Source organism: Musca autumnalis, unplaced genomic scaffold (assembly GCF_047663935.1).
Source record: "Musca autumnalis isolate F117 unplaced genomic scaffold, ASM4766393v1 scaffold_2, whole genome shotgun sequence".
Lineage (NCBI taxonomy): Eukaryota > Metazoa > Arthropoda > Insecta > Diptera > Muscidae > Musca > Musca autumnalis.
Genome location: NW_027411755.1, coordinates 265,057,870 through 265,085,233, shown reverse-complemented (window position 1 = coordinate 265,085,233; position 27,364 = coordinate 265,057,870). Strand labels below are relative to the sequence as shown.

The window sequence follows — 27,364 nt, the reverse complement described above, 5'->3', positions numbered from 1 at the left end:
TCCCTCCCTACACAGTTAATTTTGATTTGATCCATAATTGTAGCGTGTCGAAACAATAGTTGTCTATGTGGGAACTAATAGAAATGATGTCCAGCATTTTAGGGACACGAATAGGGGGTTTTTAATTGATTTTTAGACTTTTTGATATTAAAACAGAATATTAGTGGCACTCAAATAAACTCAAATATAGTTTAAATTAATAGCCAGAATGTTGTTTTTATTTATTTAAAAAATATAGTATTGTACTACAAAACAAGTAAAAAAGTATCAGTCGGCTTTGCCGAGATATACCGTCAGCCTGTGTAAATTAAAACACTTTTTTCCCAAAAAACTTATGTATTTAGTGGATTTCAAAATTTTGGGCGTATGAACCGATAAAAATGTTGATTACGATTAAAGTTCAAAAGTTTTGCGGAAGTGGTACTTAAAGGAATGGAAGTATGGACTTGCCTCTGTAAAAACGTTTACCATCGTAATTGAGGCAGCGAATGTAAGTTGCTTTAACAAAAATCAACGTGATTCGATAGCAGGTCTTAAAGTGAACTTATCCGAAATTTTTGTGTGGGAGGTACCGGATGGAGTGGACAAAAATATCGAACATGATCTATATATGGTACATATATTAGAATGTGTAAAGTATGAACCAAATCGGCCACTATCTTCAGGAGTTATCGTGACACAATCTTTCCGAACATTTTTGAACTTTTGTGGGGGAGGTACAAAAGGAGTGGACCGATATAATCCATCTTCGATCTTAAATTATGTTTAGACAAAACATTACTAAGGCCAAATTTTGGACCGAATCGGCAGATCCGTTCGAGAGTTATCTTGCGGTCCAACCACCTCACACGGTGTCATATGGTTTTTTTGCAACTTTCAGACTGGGAGAGGAACAAAAAATATTTTCAAGCTTTAAGAAAAACTATAGCTCGTTTGCATAGCATGGGAAGAGAAGCTCACGTACTGGATATTGGAACTGGAATATTGTCGATGATGGCAGTGGCGTCAAGAGCTGATTCCCTTACGGCATGCGAAGCATTCCTACCCATTCTAGAATAAATAATAAAAAGGCGAGTTAAATTTTATTTATTTATTTAATTCATTTTGTAATATAAGCCATCAAGGCCAAAAACATTAAATTAAGTCTCACGTTCATCTTACCCTATATATATATCCTTATCAATAGAAAATAGTGTATATGCATCTTCAAGAGAAGAAGAAGACTCAACAGCCGCATCAAATTTTCTCTTCATGTATTCCATTATCGCAGGACTTGGCTTTACTCCTACCCGTTTTCTTATGTCATATATAAATTGTTCCACTGTGAAGTGGGTTGTAAATTTGTTGATATTGTTGTTTCCGTACCTACATAGCATTCTATCTAATGCTGTTAAAGATGAAAAAACCAAGGCCTTAAAGAATAGTCCGTCTCGTTCAGAAATTCCTTCATACGTCGTATTACTAGAAGTTTATGAACAAGTTATCTTCTTCTGCTTCTGTTGACAGCATTGCAATAAAAAGTGTCATGACTTCAACAAATATTATTGTGTTATTCAAAACTTCAATATCTTCTGCATCCGCGAACAGCTTCGCTAGTGCCTTTAAGTCAGTCACAACTTGGTCATTGAAGAGATTTTGATATTTCTCGATATTGAACGTCGCGAAGTCATATTTTCTCCGGAAATAGCCTTTAAATTCGTAGTAAGGTTCCACAAAGAAGAAACTAAGCTGGGTTCTTTTGCATGTTACTGCTCAATTTTTGAATGTGCCCAGGAGGTGGTACATGACATAAGCGAAAAGATTGTTGCCGAAATGTTGAATGTTACCTTCACCGCAGTTTGGCAATAGCTCCCTATGTGTCGACGCCGCATCGCAGACGTTCAGCACTACGTTTGCACCGATTGTTTGAGCTGCATTCAACATCATGGACACCATCTGGCCGACCAAATCGCCCGTGTAGGTTTCATGGGCCTCCGTACCAATGATTACTGTCCAGTTTTCAAAAATTCCGGTGAGCAGGAAGCAGTATTGACTCACTATAAGACCGCCCCTGACATTCAAAGCATCAAAGCTCATAACGCATGATCTTTGCTTTCTCAGCATACTGTCAAAGAATTCTTTCAGTTTCCATGTAGTAGAGGCTGTAAATCCCATAGGGGAATTTGGATACCAACCCTCCACTTCAGTAATGTGCGGCAATTTTGCTCCTAGGCGGTCACGGTCGTTAATAAAAGCCGTCTTTCCATATAAGGCTTTGATAATTAATACTTTTCTTTGATTAACAATGTATGGTGGAAGGATATTTCCGAAAACAATATCTCTATACACTTGGTGATCTGAATTTTCCGGATTATCCATTTTATTTAATTGTTTTTGTTTGTTGTTTTTCACGGTTCACTTGCTACGACGCTTGCTTGAATGCCAAAAATCATGTATGTATCATGTAAGTGATGTCATTGGCATCACTTAAACCCAATAGAGCCACTTTTGTTGGCTCTTTTTGGTACCCAGTAGTCGCAAGAGCCAATTTTGTTGGCTCTTTTTGGTACCCAGTAGTCGCAAGAGTCAATTATCGTGGCCAGCAGGGCACCATAATCTCAAAAGTATGGACTTGCTCCGTAAAAAAAACTGTTTTTGTTAGAGACCAACCTGCTGCCAAAAAATGAGAAAATCAACTCCCAATTTGTCTGAAGCGGACATCGTTCAAATATTTTTTTTTATTTCCTTGGCAATATTTGGACATCACATAGGTTGAATACTAGTTTATTCCAACGTTGTCTATCGTGTGCGATTCTTCGTATTTCTGGTCATGTTACGAAGTTTTTGCTTTCTGCTTGTGTTGTTCTTATCCATATCAACTTGGCACGTCCTCTGCGCCTTGTACTCTGGGGATTCTATTCGAAGGCGTTTTTGTTTAGGTCAGTGTCGTTTTTTGGGAATATAACCTTTCCACCTTTCCATTTTCCAAATTCGCTTTAGTTCCAGCGAGAGAATGGCTGAAGAGACAAGTGTTATCAGCGTAATCTAGGTCGCTTAGGTTTTCATAGGGGCGCCATTGTATATCGGGATTTCTAGAATTTATATGTTTGTGTTGTGTAGGACACAATCGAGGACAAGTATGAATACAAGTGGATAAAAGACGCAGCCCTAACGAACACTGTTACGGTTGAAAGCCTATAGTCGATATACGAGGGCTGATTCTACGAATAGTTCCTCAACGATTCGAGGTGCGTTTATATGGTCAGTGCATGATCTCTGTGGTCGAAAATCTGTTTATCAACGTCTCAATTATGGGTTTGTCCAATATACTTGGGCTCTAAAACAATTATTTAATTCGATGAGTGAAATTTTTATCCTAAATAGTGAAACATAAGTGTGCATGTGATAATTATTTCCAAAGCGAATCGAATGACTAAAGGAAACATAAAGGATGGATGTTCAAATTTCTGCATTTCATGAACGCTTTTCATAAAGCAAAAAAAAAAAATATACTGGTTTTTTCTGAGAGATTGAAAAAAACAATTTTGGCGAATTGTTGTTTTTGTTTTTATTGACTAACAACCACCACACACCACCAACCAAGCCAGAGACAAATTTTGCTGCTGTTTTTTATTAATTAATGCTTTTATTTTGTATTGTTGTAATTTACGGTTTCTTCTAATGAATTTTCACTGTAGTTGTTTATCGTATTGTTAACATAGCAGAACAATACGAAACATATGTACATACATGTTGAGTCTATCAGCACTAGGTTGAGATATTAGATGTTGCCTTTATATTCAAGAAATTAAAAATTTGTAGTTGCGAATTATACATCCAAACACTTTGTTTTTTCGACACCAAACACACTGTAGTTATTTAGTTTATCAGTTAACTAACAACAAAATTGTTGGGACCTACAGTGGTAGTTTGGGTATGTTGTTGTGGTGTGTATATGTGTAGTGTGGTGGTTTGATGATATAGTCTCAATGCGATGGTGAGACGATGGTGGAGGTTGTGTTGTGTTTTGTTGATACATTGTCAATACGATGGTGAGACGACGAGACCATTTCAAAGAAAACGAGAACAAAGTTGAGAGCATTTACCAAACAAGGGAGGAAATATGAGAGCAAAGAACGGAATATAGGGAAAAATAGGAAAGTGATTTTGCATCTCATGAAAATCTTACATATTTTTTGAAAAAATAGTTGCTTTCGGATGGAAATAAAAAAGTACACATGTATCTTATGTGAGGTACCTGTACGGTATGAAAAAACTACATCACGAACGAAAATATGTAAAAATTCTTGAAATATTTTTTTCTGTGTATATTGTTTTGGACATACTTTGACTAATGTTCCGTTGTAGCCATTTATCCATAATAGTGCAGGGGATAATCAAGTCACATATACTGGAATTTATTTCTTATGTCGGAGGCTAGTTTAAAAAATATTGAATACCACTTAACTTATGTTTGCGCAATTGCTTTTGCTGGAATTGAAATACAAACAAAAATTGTTTAATTATTATTATTGATGTTAATGTTGTCAATATAATCCGTCTGGCTGCTTATTTAGTAATGAATATTCAAAATCTTGTTTGTGAATGACAGACAAATTCCGAACCAACCAACCATCAACGTCATCATGTACATAGATAGGCATGTACATGAAAAATTCATTGGTAAAAAAATTATAGGGGAATTATGTATTGTGTTTCGAGGCTAGTTTGAATGGCCAAAAAATAATAAGTTATATATTTTAAAATAAAAGAACGGATAATGTACTAAAATATATAATGTAATCTCATTGCAACAATAAGCCTAGTTCTAGTAGTTCGATATTTCATAATTAGGGCAATCATGAATAAAAATTCCGTGCGGAATTTGTTCTCTTTCCCCCATATCAAAATTTTTTATTTCCTTCTTTATTTAAAAAAAAGGAAAAATTTCTATCAATACGGCGAGTATATTTCATAAACAAGTGAATTTATTAGTATTCAACGTTTCAAAATATTGATATTAAAAGAATTTCAATTTTTTTTAAATTATTTTCCGTGCGGAAAATTCCGAGGGAAATATTCATGATTGCCCTGATTATTTAATTATTCCCCCTAGAAGTATGCAAATCAATTTGCTTTACTCAGACCACTTTTTACAATAATAATCTTGAGGTGCAGATGGCAGTACAGTATCAATACAATTTTCGCAATGTCTGGGTCGCGCAAATATCGATTTTTGACGATTTTTAGGTTATGGCCGAAACATGGGCGCTATATTATATATTTGAATACTGGACTGTATAGAAGACGCCCTAAGCATATCCGGTATGCCATATGAAGATCCTATGACTTCCCCCGATGACGTAATTACAGCATAAATACTCAAAATATGCAATTTTTAGAAGGTTCGTCGTATGTTTTCCATATTTTTTGATATATATTCATTATAATTATTTTAAAAACTTTTCGTATCGAGCGTACAACATCTCCTTGGTATATTAGTGTCGAAAATCCACAAACAATATAACGAAATTCTGAGTAAAACTCGTAAAAAATGATTTTGAGCTATATCTTAAGAACAAGAGCTGATGGAGAAAAACCGCGACCGGATTTGAAAATAACTCACCGATTTCAGTTAGAAACTACAAAAAAATTAGGTTGAAACAAAAGTCGTGTTGACCAGTGTAATTATTGCATTTACAACAATTTTGTGAAAATTTTTTTTCATTACAAAAAATTAACATTCCCTTAAAAATTCATAAAAAATATCCCTAATTTGTTTGGTTCCAGACCTCCCCTCTTATCCAATACAATACAATCTAATCAAATTAACTCAGCACTTAGGCAAATCATCAACCTTGGAATCGAGTCGTAATGAGAATAGCAAGAAGAAGAAAAGAAAATAATCAAATTGTAATAAAAAATATTTTCAAAATTACCCCTTCCACTTAACAAAAAACAAACAACATACAACGTATATCAAGTTCCACGATGAATTAACTCCAAAAGGTCCATAAGATTTCCATTTGTTTATTTGCGCTGAAGTTGCGGCGCATAGTCGAGAGTGTTTCATGGCGTTTTCCTTAATTAAACACTCAATTTCATGGTTCGAATGGTGTTGATTTTTGTTAAAGCAAACAAACAGTAACCATCATTCGGATTCGGAGTCCGAAGCAACAACAGCAACAGAAGAAGAAAAAAATCAAAGCGTGTACGCATGTTTTGTCATATTTGGTTGGGTATAATACACTCAAAGAAAAAAATAATAATTTTGTTCGATAATCAGCGTTATAAAGTTCTTGCCCTTAACACATTTTTTATCACATTAAAATTTATTATAGGTTCAACTCCAAGTTTTTGAAGAAATTGAAAAAAAGTAATTAATCTATGCCTCTAACGACGTTAATTGATTTGTGTGAATGTGCCCAGCATAATTAGGTGTTTACATGGCTAACAATTTATTGTTGCTGTCCAAACACTCACTTTTCATAGGCAGTGGCAGACGCCCAATTGGTTTTTTATTTCTAACAAGAAATGAAGAATGGCCTAACCATTAATTTACTTTCTCCTATTGAAAGATCAATTAACGTGCTATGACCTGCTTAAGAAGCGCTTTTTGGATTCAAAACAAGGTCAGATGGGCTAGTTATTAAAAATGAAAATGTGTTTATTTACAGTCTGTCGCAAAAGTTAGTATGTAGCATTGAAATCCAAATGTAGTAGGTATAAAATTCTATAACTTATTGAAAAAAACAACTTCGTGGAGAAGTTTCGTGTCTGCAGAGAACCTCAAATGTCAAATTACCGCTATTTTGGAAAACATGTAGCTAAAATTATATAAATTCCGAAAATCGGTAGGTACCGTTAAAATGGGGCTATACCAATACATGGACATGGATGGTTGACTATTTTTGATAGATAAGTTTTGCAATCACTGCGAACATCAAATATTCAATTATCGCTATTTCTCTAAAAAATATAACTACAATTCTCAAAAAACAGAAAAATCGGGAGGTACCGTTATATGGACCTATGTTTAACATTTTTGGTGGAAAGGTTTCACGACGCCAAGGAATGGCAAATTACAGATAGTTCAGTCAAAAATGTGGCTAAAACCCAAAAAATACCGCAAATCGGGAGGTAACTGTTATATGGGGACTATTTTTAGTGAAGAAGTTTTGTGACCACTGGAAAACTCAAATATCAAATAACAGGTAGTTCCGTAAACAATTTTGCTAAAACTCTCAAAATACCGAAAATGGGGAGGTATCGTTGACATTCCGGACCTGGGTTGACAATTTTTGGTGAAGAAGTTTCGTGACTGCAGGGAGTCTCAAATATCAAATTACGGGTAGTTCAGCCACCAACAGGTTGGTTGTGTATTTGATGAGATCTTTGCAGATTTTTTCAGACCGTAGTTCTCAATCACAACGAAAGTAGTTGGCGGAACTTGAGTTGTTTTCCGCACTGCGGTGTATGCAATATTTTTCTTCAATTCTTTTTCCACCGGTTTGGTGAAAAGAATCGTTTGATAACGATTGTGGATACATTTCCTCAATGTTCCTTATCTGATCGTCAACCTGATCTCCGGACTTTCTTCTCTATAATCAAGGAAGTACCATTATAGACTGTAAAACAGGCATTTTATACCCTCAGTCTTTAGACTAACGAGGGTATATACACTTTCATACGGGCAAAATGTGATTCATCAAAAAAATGTTTTAGACCCCAAGTATGTTTGGACGAAATCTGTTTCAGACAATTTGGAGTCGATTTAGAAATGTCCTTCTGACTTTCTGGCTGGAGCGCACAATAACTCTCGCCCGGTTGAACCGATTTGGTCCGAAATTCGGTCTCGGAACGAAATCGGTACAAAATCTGAACTATTTCCGATCCGAAAAATCGTTTAGAAATCGGAACGAAATCTGACGTTGCTTCCGAAATTCAGACGTGTCGGACATCCGACATTTAGTTTGCTGGGATTTTGTCCAAACTTAGTTTAAGTTCGAAGATGAGCCATATCGGTCCCACCCTTCAGATACCACCCCCACAAAAGTTGTTCCATACTTTGAACATCGTGAAATTTCTACCAGACATAGATGTGGATGAGCCATATCGGTCCACTCCTTCGGGTACCTCCCCACACAAAACTTTGGATAAGTTCCGTTTAAGGACTTGTTCCTGAATCGCTTTGATTTTTGTTGTAACAACTTGTATTCGCTGTCCATATTACGACGGTACAACTTTTTTCAGGGGCAAATCCATACTTTCTGAGATAATAACCCGAAAGGTGGAAAAAACCACTATGGCGCCATGTGTAGTGACTGGAGCGCAGGATAACTCTCGAACTGATCAACCGAATTGGTCCAAAATTTGGCCTTCGTCATATTTTATTCAAACTTAGTTGAAGTTAGAAAATTGTTCTGTCCAAAATGTACCATTTACTTTAATTTTTAATTTAAAATAATCAACGAGTTTGGCTTTTTATTAACTCGAATTTACTGCTCCCTAATAAATAATGAAATATCGTCTAAATTTCCTGTAGGTGTACAGACGCTGTTCCCCACTTTACAATTTTTAATTAGAAAACTCCGTACTTTGTTTGTGTCTGTGTGTATCATTGACTACAGACGCAAATAAACGCTCTGTATTTGATAAATGCATTTTGTGGGTTTCCCCACTCATAAATTGGCAGATGCTTAGGAGTAATCGTAAAATGTAGATTTTTAATGATTTGCATATGAAAGCATTTGAAGGAATGACGATCCGAAGCGAATGGAAGACTGTCGACTGAAGCATTTGAAAAGTGATATGAAAACTGTAAAGAAAACTCTAAACTTTGTATGAATGAAAGAAAGATTGGCAGATGGACGGACGGACAAAAATACATAATGGGGATACAAATACTCCCACCAATGCGCCGGAAATGTGACACTAAGTCTGCTCACCCACACACAATGCTGTTCATACACTCAGCGGCTGGCTCGCTCACTTACACTATTCGTTGGGTTTTTATGTCGCCTGGCACAATATCAACTACGAGCAGCACACATCACACAAAGGCGTTGGAGAGGTATTGACGATGGCTGTGGTGGCATGGGGGAGGTGATGTTTAAACACTGATCGGTTTTCCTTAACGCTCCATTAACCAGTTTCTGAGTATCCACAACGAATCTGTGAACAAAGTAACAAACATATTTGCGAAGCTATGAATGCCTGATTGGCATTGTTCTTCAGATTATGTAGCAGCAACAACTGCGGACTGTAACTAGAGTATATAGTAATAGTAGTACAGAGAGGAGGTATAAGTATTCAGCGCAACCGATGAATGAGGCTTGGTACATAAAAAATGCCAGCCAGTTAGCAATGAAAACAAAAAACATCAAAAAATTCACTGGGAGTAAAGTCAGTCAAACGTTTCGCTTAACTGCTCGTCCACACAACACACGTCACTCACTCACCTATTCAGTCAGCCAAATCACACTCATTGAAGGAGAAACAAAAGTTTTCCACCAAAAACAAGGTTCCTGCTGATGATGTTGCCTTCATGGTTCGATCAAATGACAAATGATACACAAAGATGATGTTGACTGACTTTTGTTTGTTTGTGTGCTGTTGTATGACAGACAATACGGTTCGCTAGTTGCCTGGCTGGTTGACTCCCTGGTTGCTGCTGATGATGATGATTCAGTTTAAAACGCAAAAAATATAAGAAGAAAAATCATAAGACGACATAAGAATTTGAGCATTCATTCATTCACCATATGAGATGTAAAGTAATTGGTAAGAAGCTGGAAGTAACCGCTAAAACGAACAAATAAAACAAGTAAACAAACGTTAAGTTCGGCCCGGTCTCCCCCATAAAATAAATATATTGGTTAGTTTTCTTTACTGTCCACAATTTTAAGTGGAGAACACGGAAACCCAAATGCCGATTTTGATATTAAAGTTTGTTAAGAATATTCCGATGAGCACTAATGTAAAAGCAACACTGCCGTAAGGCTAAAGTATTGAAGTTTCGAAGTAGGTACCAGAAGGAGGAAACCAACAGGGTTAATCTTCGAACTTGATCTGTATATAGAAGAAATGCAAAATGCAAAGTTTACTCAAAATCAATTAATCTCTTCGAGAGTTGTCATGTCTAATAGCAAGGCATGGCTAATTTGACAACAAATTTTCTGGATTTAGATTTGGTTTTTACATATTTCATATTTGGGGGCCGCCGTGGTGCAATGGTTAGCACGTCTGCCTTGCACTCAGAAGGTCTGCGGTTCGAATCTCAGGCAAAGCAATATCACATTTTCAACGGTGGCAAAACTCCCCCTCAGTGATGCTGGCGACATTTCCTGAGTATTAAGCCATGAAAAACTTCTCTAAAAAGTGGTGTCGTAAGACACGCCGTTCGGACTCGGCAATAAAAAGTAGGTCCCATATCATTGAGCCAATATGAATCGGCGTGCACTCATTGATATGAGAGAAGTCTCCATTGTCCCTTCGGGGATGTTGTGGGAACATATGCATGTATGTTTTACATATTTCAAGTATACAGCAAGTATTTCGGTGATACATATTTCTGACCAAAATTTTAGGTGGATACCATGTAAAACCAAATACCTAAGTAAGGTCCAGAAAATGTATCAAACATTTCTTCAATTGGGCGCCACTTTTATTTGGGGGCTATAACAAAGTGTGGACCTATGTGGACAATTTTTAATAAAGAAATTTTGTGACCACTGGTAACCTCAAATGTGAAATTACAGGTAGTTTTTGGTGAAGTTTTGTGACCATAGCGAACCTCAAATGTCAAATAACAGGTAGTTCGATCAAAAAGTGGTTAAAATTCTGAAAATAACTAAAAGAAAGATGTGCCAAACACGGACCTATATTAAACATTTTTAGTGGAGTAGTTTTGTGTCTATCTCAAACTTCAAATTCAAAATATCGAAAATCGAGAGGTACCGTTATATGGGGCTATACCAAAACATGGACCTATGCTGAACATTTTTGGTGGGGATGCTATGTAATCTCTGCGAACTTTAACAGCCAGTTTCTGTATGTCGAAAGAAGAATGTGTACGAATGAAACACGCCAGAACTTTAGTTTTCGAAAAAAATTTACCTTTGCTTTTGCTTCAAAACAAAAAAAACAAATTTGAAAAACACACAACAGATTGGACGCGTTTCTTTCGCACACATTCTTCTTTCGACATAAAGAAACAGGCTGTTAATGTTCGCAGAGGTCACATAGCATCCCCACCAAAAATGTTTAACATAGGTCCATGTTTTGGTATAGCCCCATATAACGGTACCTCTCGATTTTCGATATTTTGAAAATTTTACATATCTTTTTGGCGGAAGTACTCATAATTTGAAGTTTGAGATAGACACAAAACTACTCCACTAAAAATGTTTATGTTCTTTTAGTTCACCCTCAAAATACCGAAAATCTTAAGGTACATAGGGGTCTAACCGAACATAGACCTATGTTGAAAATTTTTGATGAAGTAGTTTCAAATTGCAGGTACTTCTCAAAATACCGAAACTCGGGAAAAATATGTCAAAATACCGAAATCGGGAATCTCAAACATCAAAGGTAACTAAAATCCTTAAAATACCGAAAATGGGGAGGTACCGTTGTTTGGGGGCTATACCAAAACATGGACCTATGTTGACAACATTCGGCAGAGAGGTTTCGTGACCTCAGGGTTGTGACCTCAAATGTTAAATTGCAGGTACTTCGGTCCAAAAATTTAGCTAAAATCCTCAAAATACAAAAAATCGGAAGGTACCGTTATATGTGGGGCTATACCGAGACAAGTCCATGTCATGTCAAGTTGACAATTTTTGGTGAAGACTTTTTTGAACACTGGGAACCTCAAATGTTAAATTACTGGTAGTTCAGTCAAAAAAATGTAGCTAAAACCCTCAATACACCGAAAATCGGGAGGTACTAATATATGGGGGCTATAACGAGATATGTGGACTTTGGGCACCTCAAATGTTAAATTATAGGGAGTTCGGGCAAAATGTAGCTAAAATCCTGAAAATACCGAAAATAGAGACGTACAGTTATATGGGGGCTATACCGAGACCTATATTGACAATTTTTGGTGGAGATGTTTTCCGATCACTGGGAACCGCAAACGTCAAATTACTGAAAATCAGGAGGTACTGTTATATGAGGGTAATATCAAAACCTGGACCCATATAGCCCATATCCGAACATGACCTGCCTATGGGAAAAAGACACTCGGGTGCAAAAATATAGCTGAATTATTGAAGTCGCTAGAGTGACGGACAAACGATATGACTGCATCGACTCAGAATTTTATTCTGATCAAGAATATATGTCGCAAATGATGATTGCAAACGGAAAAACAAACTTAATATACCCTCATATCAAGGCTAGCAAATCGGAAACATATTATACATAATTGTTTAAGACCTCGTTTTATCGGGCTATAAGGTCGTCGTAATCAATGAAATGAAATAAAGACTAATTATTTCATTTTCTATGAAATAAGACGAAGTTTAAAAAAATCATAAATAAAAATTCAAATAGTCGAAAAACTTCTAATAAAATTATACATAACCGTTTTACTTTCATTTCCAAACTACTTCGATCACATGCTTCGAGTGTTTTAGATAAAATGTCTTCGACGTTTAACATAGAAGAAGAAGCTAGGTGAAATGTTCAATGGAGACTCAAGTAATGAAGGATATCTCGATATTGAACAACAAAAAATAAAAATAATCTTTATAGTAAAAAATATTTCCCATAAACATTCCGAATGGGACGGCTTCACTTAAACCAATTAGTTCAGTCCGATTTTACTTTTGGATCCATGATATGGGAAGTGTGTAATTCAATTCATTTATTAATCCATATATCGAGTTATACAATTTCATATACAATTATTTTAATGCGATTTATCTCTTAAGATATTACAACAAATATTTTTTAAATCTATACAGACTTTATATATTTTTATATATTAATTACTAATTTTATATGGAAACACCTTAAATTTATATACCTACTTCGTCTTGCGCAATATATAAAGCGGTTCCATAATTTCCAACAAGAAATGAAAAATGTGATTGACAAAATGATAAAACTACACGTGACATACCGAAAAACACCATATTCTCATGTGTTAAATAATGCGGGAATTAAGACATTGTTTCTTCTGTATTTCTAAAGAAAAATTGCCAAAAAATAAAATCCCCTAAAAATACAGAGCAAGTCATTTGTTACCGCAGCGAACATCACGCAATGTCGGACACCTACATATGTTTGTATGTAGCAAGAAAATGAACTGATCAGCAGCCAAGATAGGAACAAACAGAGCAGATACATTTCAAATAGGCCTATTCAAACATTGTACGTATTGCCTTGTGTTATTTTGGTTTTTAGGCAAACAGATTGCGTTGAAAAAATGCTGAAAGGCTACTTTGTTTGCTAGTACATTGTTGTACAACAACATATTTGCTTTAGTCTCAAGAATACCCTATAACACATTTGCCGCTGCTAAAACAAACGATGCCAAACAATTAATCATTTACACAACTCCCAATTACATACATATGTACATACAAATGTAAATACATATGCATGTACATACATACAATTTACAAAACTTTACCACAAATAGACTGCAAAATGCACAGCAGTTCCCGCAACACATATGGAAATTAGCAGTATTACGCCCAACACACAACTGCAGTACTTCTTCTCCAAAAAAATCTTAAAACCATTTAAGTCTTCTAGCAGTTGTAAGAAAATCGAAAGTTACCACACAACCTAAGTTTTGCAATGCCATAAATACAAGGGGCAAGAAAGGTCTAACTAACTGGCACCCTCCCATATGTTTAACAGAACAAAATGCAAATATGAATACTCTCAAAAACGTTTGTTAAAAATTAAACTTATTTAATAATGGTCATTCGGTTTTTACTGGTTGTGTTTGGCCAAGGATCTCCACTTGTAGAATATATCATTGGACCTTTTGTCATTGTTTTCGGACAAGCCATGACAGTTGGTACTTTTTACACACTTCCTCTTTTTAACTCAAAGAAATACTCATTTGCGCCCCAATAAAGAATATACGTACGAGTATACTCTTGATCAGGGTGGAATTATAATTTTGATTCACGTTTTGGTATAGCCCCATATAACGTTACCTAACGTAGATATAATTTCACATTTGAGGGTCCCACAAAAATGACCAATATATGTCCATGTTTTGATATATCCCCCATACTACGGTATCTCCTGATTTTATATATGTTTTGAATTTTTGCTACATTTTTACATCGAGTTAGCTGCTACTACTTACTTAGCTGGCCCATTACAGAACATTTGTTCCATAGACTGAACTAAGAAAAGATCTCCAATCCTCTCTGTTTTTCGCTTCGCTTTTTGGAATACCGCGCCTTTTCATTTCTTCGTGCACTTGTATGCTCCATCGAAGCTTAGGACTGTATCAGCGTTTTGTATAGAGTTATTTTTGTTTGACGAGATGTGGCTTTGTTTTTAAATTGCTTACTTAAACCATAGTAGCATCTGTTGGCCAATACTATTCTTCTTCTTATTTCACAACTGATGTTGTTTGTGCCGAGGTAGACGAAGTCTTTAACTACCTCAAAATTATAGGTACCAACTTTCACAGTTGGTCCGAGCTCTATGGACGCTTTGCGCGTCGACACCATCAATTTGGTCTTTTCGCCGTTTACCGCCAGACCCACTTTCGCAGATTCTGCTTCGACCTTCCTAAAGGTATCAGTTACTTCCTTTACTGATCGTCCCATGATATCTATGTCATCAGCATAAGCAAGTAACATGTGACTATTGGTGTAAATTGTGCCATTTCTTTTGACATTTGCATCTCGTATTACCTTTTCCAGCAAAATGTTTAATAGGTCACACGAAATGCTGTCTCCTTGTCTGAAACCTCTTTTGGTACTGAACTGTTCGGAGAGGTTCTTTCCAATTTTAACTGTGGACCTAGTATCAGTTAAAGTCATCTTACCAAGCCGGATGAGCTTTGCGGGGATACCAAATTCAGTCATTGCGTGGAATACCTTTGATCGGAGGGGACTGTCGAATGCTGCTTTATAATCGACAAAAACGTGATATGTGTCGATCTGCATCTCTTGGGTCTTCTTCAGTATTTGCCGCAGGGTAAATATCTGGTCAATGGTGGATTTGCCAGGTCTAAAGCCGCACTGATAGGGTCCAATAATCTCATTGACCATAGGCTTTAGTCTCTCACACAATATGCCAGATACTATCTTATATGCAATAGGGAGCAGACTTATGCCCCTGTAATTGGAGCACACAGTCTTATCACCCTTCTTGTGGACTGGACGTTCCAATCGTCGGGTACGCGTTCTTCCTGCCAGATGGTGCTAACTAGCTGATGCATACACCTTACCAGCGTGTCGCCTCCGGTTTTGAACAGCTCGGCTGGTAGGCCATCTGATCCTGCCGGTTTATTATTCTTCAGCCGGTTTATTGCTGTCCTTACCTCATCTTGGCTGGGCGGTATACATTCAATACCACCTTCTGGGATTGGACCTGTGGTATCTTCGCCGACTTCACTGCTTTCGGATACCAACAGTTTGGAAAAATGTTCTTTCCATATCCTGAGCACACTATCTGTATTAGTTACCAAATTACCTTGTTGGTCTCTACAGGAGGATATGCCTATACCAAAGCCATCAGTTTGATGCTTCACTCTTTGTACATCTCTATTTGTTCACACTCCCTCTTTTCCATCTCTCTCTTTTTCCTGCGGAAAAGACGTTTCTCCTCTCTCCTTTTCTCCCGATACCTCTCTCGTACGCTACGCGTTGCTACTGATTGTAAAGTAGCCCTATATGCCGCATTTTTTTTTTCTTCGGTAACAGCACGGCACTCCTGGTCATACCATGGATTCTTTGGTGGAGGTCTCTGGTATCCAAGTACTGATTTTGCGGCTGTTTGCATGGAGTGGGCAATATTTTGCCATTGTGCTGATATGCTATCGGGACGAGAAGCGCTTTCATTAAGCAATTGGGTCTGTTGAGTGGAATATGCTGTGGCTATCTGTTGTGTTTGCAGCTTAGCGATGCCCAACTTTCGTGTTGTGTCTGTCCGTGCTTTATTTGCAACGTTTAGACGGGTACGAACCTTTGCTGCAACGAGGTAATGGTCCTCGGAACGATCGTACATCCAACACGCTCGATGAATGTCTTCCATCTATCACAACATGATTAATTTGATTTCTGATCTGGAGACAGCCAGTTGCCCTTATGAATATCGAGATGATTAAATCTGGTACTGCTAACTACCATGTTTTTTGCAGCTGCAAAGTCTATCAGCCTCATACCATTGTCAGATGTTTCACTGTGGAGGCTGAACTTCCCGACTGTTGGGCCAAAGATATTCTCCTTTCCAATTTTGGCATTAAAATCGCCTAGAATGATTTTAATGTCACACTATATGTCATATGTTTCTTCTAAGCGCTCGTAAAATATATCTTTGGTCTGTTCGTCCTTTTCTTCAGTGGAAGCATGAGCGCAAATAAAGCTGATGTTGAAGAATTTAGCTTTTATTCGAATTGCAGCAAGTCTTTCATTCACTGGGGTGGAGCTGGATACCAGATGTTTTAGTCTCCGACTAACTACGAATCCGCAACCAAACTCATGCTTTACGTCATGGCAGCTATAATACAGTGCGTCACCTTTAGGCGTTGTTGTGACATCTTTCCCAGTCCATCGTATTTCCTGTATGGCAGTAATGTCGGCCTTGTACTTTTCAAGTACATCTGCCACCGCGTAAACTGCACCTTCTCTATAACGAGTGCGAACATTCCAGGTGCAGATTCGCAGATCATGGTCCTTAAAACGTTTGCGGGGTTCGTCAACTTTAGAGGGGTTTGTTTTTCTTTTCATTCGTTTTTCATAGTAGCCTGTTTTTTCTAGGGGAGGGTTACTAAGCCGACGCCCAAACCCAAGTTTTTAACGTTCTTATGGGTGAACGCGCGGCACATGTTAGCTCACTACCTTTAACGGGTGTTAAAGGCAGCTCCCCAGGTGACACCACGGGGAGGTCAGTGTCCACTTGAGATGAGAGAGGGACCACGATAAATCCTGGACTTTACCATGTTAAAGCCGGTCAGGACCGTTCCTTGGTATCTTTCATCCCCTACGTATAGCCCCATACAACGTTACCTAGCGTAGCTATAATTTAAAAATAACAAGACAAATTTTTAATTTATTCATTTAGGTATAGATGGCGCCTGTGTGGGTGGCAAAATTCGTATTGGTACACCTAGAAGTACACCCTGCACCGGAAGTTCGTCCGACTTTTTATTCATGCGAATTTTTAATTATAAATTTTTCTACAGCAGAAATACTTTAAAAGAAGAAAAGAACAAAAATGGGTGGTATTTTGCTTAAAAAAATATATATAGTGCTTCTAGGTGTACGAATACGAACTTTGCCACCCACACAGGCGCCATCTATACCTAAATGACGGAATAAATTAAAAATTTGTCTTGTTATTTTTAAATCTCTCTTCGTTATAGTTATTTCCATCAATTGTTTCATATTTACATATGAAATATGGAATTAATAACGATTTTATTCATTTTTGAAGTTTGTACGAATATGAACTTTGCATACTGTATGTATCTCCGACTGCATGCCGACTGATACTCTTATCTACATTTATGGTTTATATTGGCTAAAATTTGGACCACGTTTTGGTATATAATGGTACTGTTCGATTTGAAGTAATTTGAAGTTTTTAACTACATTCTCTCTCTGATCAAATTAACTTTAATTTGGCATTTGAGGTTCCCGGTTGTCAAAAACCTTTTCTAGCTAAAATTTTTGACATTGGAGAAAATTATTATTTCATATTAGTTCCAAATATTTCATGGTGGATTGTCAAAAATGTTCGGCCCGGCGAACTTAACGCTCTAACTCACTTAACAACTGCTACAAATGTATTATTCGTGTGACAAAGTAATTCCCCTAAACAATTTGGATGTGTGTTTATTTATGATTGAAAAAATTGTCTTTCTTAATTCCAAAAATAATCATTGCATGTGTGGCGCAAAGATAAATGGGCATATAAAATACTCCCACCAAGGTACCGCCCACACACGCGACAAAGTAAAAGCCTTTCTTTGTTTCACATAAAGAAAAGTTAATTTATGATTTCTAGCTTGATTTTTCAAAATAGTCTGGCTTAATCCCTTTTGTTGTTTTAATATTTAAAACAACAAGTTTATTAGTGGAGAAGGTTTGGCATTGTTCGCCAAGGGGTAAGGCAAGGAAGACTAGTTTCGATCCACGCCACTGGATCTCATCAGTTCCCTTTGTTTCTTATTTGTGGATATTCTCCACCGAAGTTATTTTTCAATAACTTCTTCAACAAGAAACTTTTTATACCCAAACATCAATCGTCAGCTCGAAGTATAAACGTCAACAAAGAAAAACCTTCAATGAGAAGTTTTTCTTTGGTAACCTAACACAACTCCGACGAAAGTGTTTACAAAACAAAGCAAACCTTCTTCCACTCGTATGTGTCGTTGATTTTTCAACAAATGCACATACCCAAATGCTGTTTGGTAGCTTATATACCAACAACACACAAAACCGTGCCAGTGTTTCTCAAATAGAACATTGGTGGCGTTTATTTAATTGGGATAGCTGTTACAATTTTGATTTTTCAAAATAGTCTGGCTTAATCCCTTTTGTTGTTTTAATATTTAAAACAACAAGTTTATTTTGGTATATAAGCTACCAAACAGCATTTGGGTATGTGCATTTGTTGAAAAATCAACGACACATACGAGTGGAAGAAGGTTTGCTTTGTTTTGTAAACACTTTCGTCGGAGTTGTGTTAGGTTACCAAAGAAAAACTTCTCATTGAAGGTTTTTCTTTGTTGACGTTTATACTTCGAGCTGACGATTGATGTTTGGGTATAAAAAGTTTCTTGTTGAAGAAGTTATTGAAAAATAACTTCGGTGGAGAATATCCACAAATAAGAAACAAAGGGAACTGATGAGATCCAGTGGCGTGGATCGAAACTAGTCTTCCTTGCCTTACCCCTTGGCGAACAATGCCAAACCTTCTCCACTAATAAACTTGTTGTTTTAAATATTAAAACAACAAAAGGGATTAAGCCAGACTATTTTGAAAAATCAAAATTGTAACAGCTATCCCAATTAAATAAACGCCACCAATGTTCTATTTCTAGCTTAAACGAAAAGTAAATACCCCGCTTGTATATTTCTCCACATTTTCCTTGAGTGTACGTTTTAGTTTAGTTGCCCCTTTTCTAGCTTACGTTCTACCTTAATAACTTTCCGACAACAACAAAAAAAAACATTCTTTAGGTGCTAAGCTGCTCGCCAACACACCGATTAGTTTTCAGATTTTAATGTGTTGTTTTTGTTATTTTAAGTGCTCTGATGGTGGCCTTAGGAAATCTGTATACAAAATTTAAGAATGTTTCAGTTTTAACTGCCACCACGATCAAAAGTCATTCCCCGTTGATTGTTATCCATTTCTTAGTTGAATGAATATTCGTTTGTTGAGGCGTCTGTGTTCGATCGTTTGTGTCCCAATAGAAAATGTCTTTAAGACAACATTGATGAATCGTGCACGACATTTCCAATTCGTTCACGACTCCTTGCAGACAGCCCTTTGGAATCGTTGACGACATTTTCACACAAGTGTCCCAGTATTCATGCACGACAACATGGGCGACAAGGTAAGCGAGGCAGTCGTCGACGACGACTTCGAAGACAAAAAACCCGTTATTTCGTTGACGACAGCTTTACAGACACTGTCTTGCTATTTGTCATTAACGACCCTATAAAAGACAATTTCAGTTTGTTGTCGTGCGTCAAATTTTTATTTTTATTAAATTATAAAATATGTATATTATGTCTACAAATTGTATCTTAAATTAATTATACTTAATTCCCGCATGTTCTGCATATCAGCACTTTCTTCCAGCTTTGCCGCGCCTCACTTCTTTCCCCAGCCGACTGAGGGCGATCTCGCTCACTTTGTAGACTCTGCAAAACAAAATATATGCATATAAATGACTGTTGTAAATAATCACTAATATATTCGAAAATCTTACCATATACCATCTGCTTCATATTGCGATTTTCAAAGTTCGCCATGCCTTCAACCTAAATCCACGTGTTTAAAGAATAACTACAATTACTTTTAATGCATTTTCATCTATTTAATCTTACTTACCGTTTTAGTTAATGCAATTTGTATGAATAACACATCGTGACGCGATTTCCAAATTTTATGATTTGTTAACATTGCATTTATTACAAATTGAAAATTGAATATTTTCATAAATATATGTATGAACAATTATTTCAAAGCTCGCTTTTTTGAGCATTTTTTGTGTTTGTTGCCAAGACACAATGCAAGACATGGTCATGCAAGTTGTCGTGCATGACAATTTCATAGATTTCGTCAACGAATCGTCGACGAAAATGTCATCAACGATTCGATTTTCTATTGGGGTATTTTGTATTCATTATAAACAAATTAATTAAGTCAATGTATTGGTTGGTTTTATTAGGTTAAAAGAGTAAAATGTAAAATTCTGTTTTGTTCATTTTGAATTCGAAAGGGTTATTTGAGGAATAAGAAGAAAAGAACTGTGCTCAGATTGGTGGAGTCGAATCGTAAGTACCCTTTTACATTAAGAGTAGCGTTATGTTTTTTTTTTAATTTTTTAAAAAAATGTACTACATATACAATTGGCAGATATACTATACATATCGTCACCATAAATGCTCGAAGTCGTATATCCAAAAAAGTCAAAATTAGTTTTATGATTGAATCTAATACATTAGACTAAAATACATGCTCTTGCAAATTTCAAGCTTCTACGTTAAAAAATAGCGATCCTATTCAAGAAAAGGCATTTCGAAAAATGGGATAACATTGAGTATTTTGATGTAATGACGGATCCCAAAACCAATCGTTTCCGCGGTTTTGGTTTCATTACTTATTCCCATTCGTATGTGATTGATAATATCCCATATACTCGCCTTCATAAGATTAATATTCCAAACAGACTTTTTCATTTTATAACGTTTTTTGCTTCTCCTGTGAAATTTTTATTTTGTTAGTTACGACTTTTGTCATTTATGGTGACGAATATAGTCTATGACATTGTATATTAATTTCTCTAAAATACAATATCCGCAATAAAATGTAGAAATTACTTATATGTAGTTGTTACAAACTGAATGAAAAACTGTTCATACCCTACATTTCATGGGTAAGGGCATACAAAATACACGTGACAAAATAATGTGTCGAAACACAAATTGATCATCGACCCAATTGATGAACATGCATGATAAATATAAGAAACCTTTATAACCATACCTTTACCCAACTTGTGTTCATCGGTCAAAGCTAAGATCACATTTCGACACCATTTTCAAAACGGAAGTATTGATTTATTAGATCTGTTTTAATTCCAAAACATATGTTTCATTAGGATGTGAAAATATCATGAATCATCTATGATAAGCAGCGGAAATAAATAAGAAAAATGATCTGACCTCTATCTCCCACTTTTATTTACACAAATGGAACAAGAAATGCCAATAATTCTTCCGCTCATTGTCAACAAAAGCAAACCTAAAGACGAAATTTGTAAAGGAAAGAGAAACCCAAGGAGGTATACAAGGTAATAATAATAATGCATTGAATAAAGCCATATGGTGGCCACGATTCAAACCGGTGCTAACGTGATTAAATAATACCGGCGCAATTGTTTTAATGGCAATTCGTACTTACTCAACCGGCCACATAAATTCATATGTTTTTTATGGACGAAGCCAAGAGACGAACAGCCCCATGGCAGTAAGCATGCAATACACGTTACTTAGCACTTCCGGATTTTATTACCCACACACACACAAAATAGAGTAACTCAAATGAATTTATGAATTACTTCTTTTGGCCATTTCGTTTCGTTATCTCACAAATAGGGTTGTGCGCATGAGCTTAGCCGGCTTGTAAGACAAATGTCAAACAACAAATGTTCATTACAACGTAAGCAAATGCTTTACAATGTCGTTGACGTCTGTTGGTCGGTCGACCTAGCCAAGAAGAAAGACTACATCATTGTCACATCACAAATCGTGTTAAGTAAGACAAATTGTTATTCATTTAAAGCGTTTAACATTTGGACAGCAAACTAATTACCGGTCCAAGCTTCTTACAACAATGTCAGTTCTTTATGATTGACATTTGTCACTTTGACATCAAAGGTTGATATGTCCCATAAATGTTGTACAACTCTCTCGCACGGAAAAATTTAGAAAACGTTCTTAATTAAGGTTGAATGCTTTCTTTTTGAAGAACTTGTTTTACTAAACTAAACTATTTGGTTGAATTATGTATAAAAGTTTGTGTCATAATTTTTTATAAAAACTTTCAGCCGCACAAAACAGGTTTAAACATGTTAAAATATTTAATGCTATGTAAAATTGCTATGAAATTAGAAAATTATGATTATAATTTTGTTACAAACAAGTTGACATCAAATCAAGTGAGGTGAAAATTATGAACAGAAATTTATACAAACTTACATACGTCGGAGCAAAAGATAGATACTGAAAAAATCCATCAAATTTGTTATGGTCTGCGACAGAAAAGGACTGCTTGGGGATATCTTTGGAAAATACACATGTCACTAACGACAAATATCAATCACTTTTACTCATTTGCATTTAGGTTTCCCAGGTCTATATCGGTTCACATTTTGGTATAGCCAACATATAACGGCACCGCCTAGTTTGAGGTATTTTATATGTAAATTATCTGAAAATTGACACTTAGAGTTTCTAGTGGTCAAAAAACTCCTCCACCAAAAATTGTGTGTAGGTGCAGTTTGTTGGAGTAGCCTCCATATAACGGTACAGATCGAATTCAGGTATTTTGAATTTATCTACATTTTTGGGTCAAATTGGATGTAGTTCGTCCTTTAGTATGCCCAGTGGTCAAGAAACTTCTCCACTAAAAAATTGTGGACATACATAGGTCCACGTTTTAGAAAAGCCTCTATATATGGCTAACACCCGATTTCAGGTACTTGAAAGTTTTTATGTACATTTTCGGTCTTTAATAGGTTTTATTTAGCATTAAGTGTTGAAAGTGGTCGAAAAACTTGTTCATGGGAATAGATCCACGTTTTGCTGTAGCGCCCATATAACGGTACCGACCGATTATAGGAATTTTGAAGTTTTTATACCCTCAGCATTTATGCTAACGAGGGTATATACACTTTCATAAGGGCAAAATGTGCCTCCTCGAAATAATGGTTTTAGACCCCAAGTATGTTTGGACGAAATGTGTTTCAGACAATTTGGAGTAGATTGAGCAATGTCCGTCCGTCTGTCTGGCTGGTTGGAGCGCCCGATAACTCTCGAACGGATGAACCGATTCGGTTCAAATTTTGGCTTTCGTAATATTTTTCCCAAACTTAGTTTAAGTTCGAAGATGGGCTATATCGGTTCACTCCTTCCGGTACCTTCCCCACAAAAGTTCGTAAACGTTCGGAAAACTTGTGCGCACGATAACTCTTGAAGGGAGTAACCGATTTGGTCCATACTTTGCCCATCGTGACATGTCTACCAGACTTAAATAAGGTTTCAATATGGACTCAATCGGTCCACTCCTTCGGGTACCTCCCACACAAAATTTCGGAAAAGTTCAGTTTAGGGCCATCTCTCAAATCGCTTTGACTTTTGTCTTAGCAACTTGTATTCACTGCCCTCCATACGGCGGTACAAGTTTCATTAGGGGCAAGTCCATACTTCCCGAGAAAATAGCCTGAAAGTTGCAAAAAAAACCCTATGACACCGTGTGAGGTGGTTGGAGCGCAAGATAACTCTCGAACGGATCTGCCGATTCGGTAAAAAATTTGGCCTTAGTAATATTTTGTCCAAACATAGTTTAAGTGTGAAAATTAGCCATATCGGCCCACTCCTTCAGGTACCTCCCCCACAAAAGTTTAAAAATATTCGGAAAAATTGTTCGTACGGTAACTCTTGAAGGGAGTGGCCGAATTGGTCTATACTTTACACATCCTAATATATCTACCAGATATAACTCAGGTTCAAATATATATTTCGGATAAGTTCACTTTAAGGCCTGATATCGAATCAATTTGAATTTTGTTGAAACAAATTGCATTCGCTGCCTCAATTACGATGGTAAAAGTATTTTTAGGGGCAAGTCCACACTTCTTGAGCAAACAGCCCGAAGAGTGTAAAAACCCCCTATGGCACCATATGTTGTGGCGGGAGATCCACTTCCATAACGGTCAATGTCGATTCATTCCTTTTAGTATCTCCTCCGCAAAACTTTTGATCTTTAATCCCAATCACCACTTTTGTCGGTTTAAACGCCCAACATTTTTAAAACCCCCTAAATACATACGTATTTTGGGAAAAATTGTTTCAATATACACAGGCTGAGGGTATATCTCTGTCGGCAAAGCAAACAGGACCACAAGGAGTACTTTCGATAAACATTTCCAAAGGAATTCCCGAACAGACCTTTAACAGAAAATAGGCAAAAATGTAGAACTTTTGTGAGGGAGGTAGCCTATGGAGTGGACCGATATGGCCCATTTTTGAACTTAAACCAAGATTGGACAAAGATTCAAACTTTGGACCAAATCAGTTGCTCCATTTATGAAATATCGCGCGTACCACATTACCGAATTATTGTGAACTTTTGGTGGGGGAGGTACCAGAAGGAGTAGACCAATAAGTACCATCTTCGAAATTTGTCTAACATTTGCAGAAATATTACGATATGCAAAGTATGGTACAACCAAGTATCCAGGTCGAATTTTGTGGTGCGCACAAGCCACTACATATGGTGGAGGGTTTTTAAGGCCTTCGGTCCATTTTCTCAGGAAAAAAATTGAACCGTCGTAATAGTGTCCAAAAAAAGAGATCTGAGAGCAGGTTTTAAACTAAACTTTTCCGAAATGAACGATGTAGTCTATATTGGAACCTGATCTATGTCTGGTTACGATTTGCAAAGTATGGACCAAATCGGTTACTGCCTTCTAGAGTTAACGCGCGTATCTTTTTGGCGAAAAGTTTCGAACTTTTGTGGTGGAGTGGGACGATATTGCCCATCTTCGAACTTAAACTAAGTTTGGCCAAAATATTACGAAGGCAAACTATTATTGACAAACGGTAGGACATGGCTTAATCCAATCCAAATTGTCTGAAACGAATTTCGTCCAAACATACTTTTGATCTAAAACGACGAAGCACATTTTGGTCGTATGAGAGTGTATATTAGGGTTATGACTTTTCGACATTTTTTCTCAAGAATGAATTATCTTTTGCCTTAATGACTAAAATAGCGTTTATTCGATTTAAGTATTAAACAGGTCAGGCACGAACTAAATTGATTTTTTTTTTTCAAAATACTATGAAGTGAATAGAAAATGTTTTCTCAAAAAAATATTTCCTGTTGCACGAATGAAGGACCTTTTGCCTTTTATTGACTGTAATAACTTTTATTTCATTTTATGCCCGCACAAACCAGTTTTAATTAATATGATATAAGAAATAAAATATAACATTTATAATTTTATTTTTTCAAAATAGTCTGGCTTAATCCCATTGTTGTACTTTTAATATTTTAAAACAACTAGTTTATTAGTGGAAAAGTTTAGGCATTGTTCGCCAAGGGGTAAGGCAGGGAATACTATAGTTTCGATTCTCGCCACAGAATCTCATCATTTCCCTTGTTTTTTGTTTGTGGATATTCTACACCGAAGTTATTTTTCAATAACTTCTTGAACAAAAAACTTGTTATACCCAAACATCAATCGTCAGCTCGAAGCATAAAGGTAAGCAAAGAAAAAAGTTCAATGAGAAGTTTTTCCTTGGTTTGAATTGTTTTCGCAGACACTTTCGTCGGAGTTGTGTGAGGTTGCCAAGGTTATAAAAAGTCATAACCCTAGTGTATACACCCTTGTTAGCCTAAAGGCTGAGGATATAATAACCCATTTCTTATTTTTCTATTATTACAAAAAAAATAATCATGGGATGAAAGATATAACTTGTCCAACCCCCTGATTACGTCTGTCCACTTGCTACTTCCTTGCAAAATCTATAAATTTCATAACCCTCTGCTTTCGACAGATTGATGCCTACAGATTATCTTCCACTAGTCAAAATTTCCGACCGTCCATCTGCAGTTATAATAAAAACTAATTATTGAGAATATCAACTCTTCATCCAATCAAGATTTCAGTAAAAAAGTCGTTGCCACTAACAACGCAACATCAAAGTTGCCAAATTAGTGAATGGAAGTTTTGTGCAATACAAATGCTGTGCGCAAACACAACACAATTCAATATCCGCTTACAAGAGCATGCAAATCTTGTAAAGCATCAATGTCCAAATTTAAGCTAATTTATTTTAATTAAAAATGCCGCTCTTAATTTATCAAAAAGTCAAATTTGATAAATGTGATTTGTGTTAATAGATTTTTTCACACTCGTGTAAAACCGTAAATAACACATTAAACTTAATTACACAGTCCTACAAGCCGAAGTGATTTGATACGGATTAAACCGGTCGTTCGAAAAGCATTTATTTATCAAAACAACAACAACAGAAAAAACACTGGAATAACAAGGAGATTGGCATGATTTCGGTTTTTATTCAACACTCCACATAAACTTTTGGTAAATATCAAAGGAAATCATACAACAGCTGCCAATTTTATTTAGTGTAAGTTGAGTTTTTCGGTAGGGATGGTAAGTGCGAAAATGGAAAAATAATTATATTCCCCACGTTTCAATTGTAATACAATTATATTTCTTATATAATATGATTAATTATATAGTGGCCAAAACCCCATAAATGTATAAAATCTAAATGTTTGCGAAAAATGATTTCCTGTTGGACATCTCTATTTGTTAATTTAATATGGCTTTCAACACTTTACATTTTAATAGCATTTTGAATATATTCAAATGTTAATTATGTAAATTTGCAACATCTGTTCTCAACTCAATTTACAGAAGATGCAACTTGTCGTTAGTTATTATCTTCAATAATCCACATGAATCAAATCTTCTTAAAGCTTCTTAAGTGCACTTAAAGGTCAAGTAACAGTACACCGGGAGGTCACATCACGAACATTACCGTTCCTGATATCATTTGTAATTTTGTCACAATAAGCGGTAACATCCGCAAAAGCTACAAAAAAATGTCATTCGTCAGTGTGTGGTAGCAGCAACAACAGACAACAGTTGTTTCACCAACACCATCACTCTGACTTCAAGTCTTAC

The 27,364-nt window shown here is 36.2% G+C and overlaps 1 protein-coding gene and 1 long non-coding RNA gene across 3 annotated transcripts in view; both read right to left on the bottom strand.

Annotated features, from left to right (window-relative positions):
- Positions 1–27,364, bottom strand: part of Ccdc85 (coiled-coil domain-containing protein 85) — a 78,720-nt gene that overhangs the window by 21,971 nt on the left and 29,385 nt on the right. Inside the window, exon 1 of one of the 2 annotated variants that reach the window (XM_073964870.1) lies at positions 9,441–9,652. The exons of the other annotated variant lie outside the window; for it this stretch is intronic. The gene's annotated coding sequence lies outside the window, so the exon portion shown is untranslated. Of the gene's footprint in view, positions 1–9,440; positions 9,653–27,364 lie in introns of those variants that run through there. 2 annotated transcript variants of the gene reach the window in all.
- On the bottom strand, positions 19,720–20,398 carry LOC141393454 (uncharacterized). The gene is made up of 3 exons (XR_012410102.1): positions 20,251–20,398; positions 20,129–20,173; positions 19,720–20,060 (listed from the first exon to the last, which is right to left on the bottom strand). It is a non-coding gene; the product is annotated as an uncharacterized lncRNA (long non-coding RNA).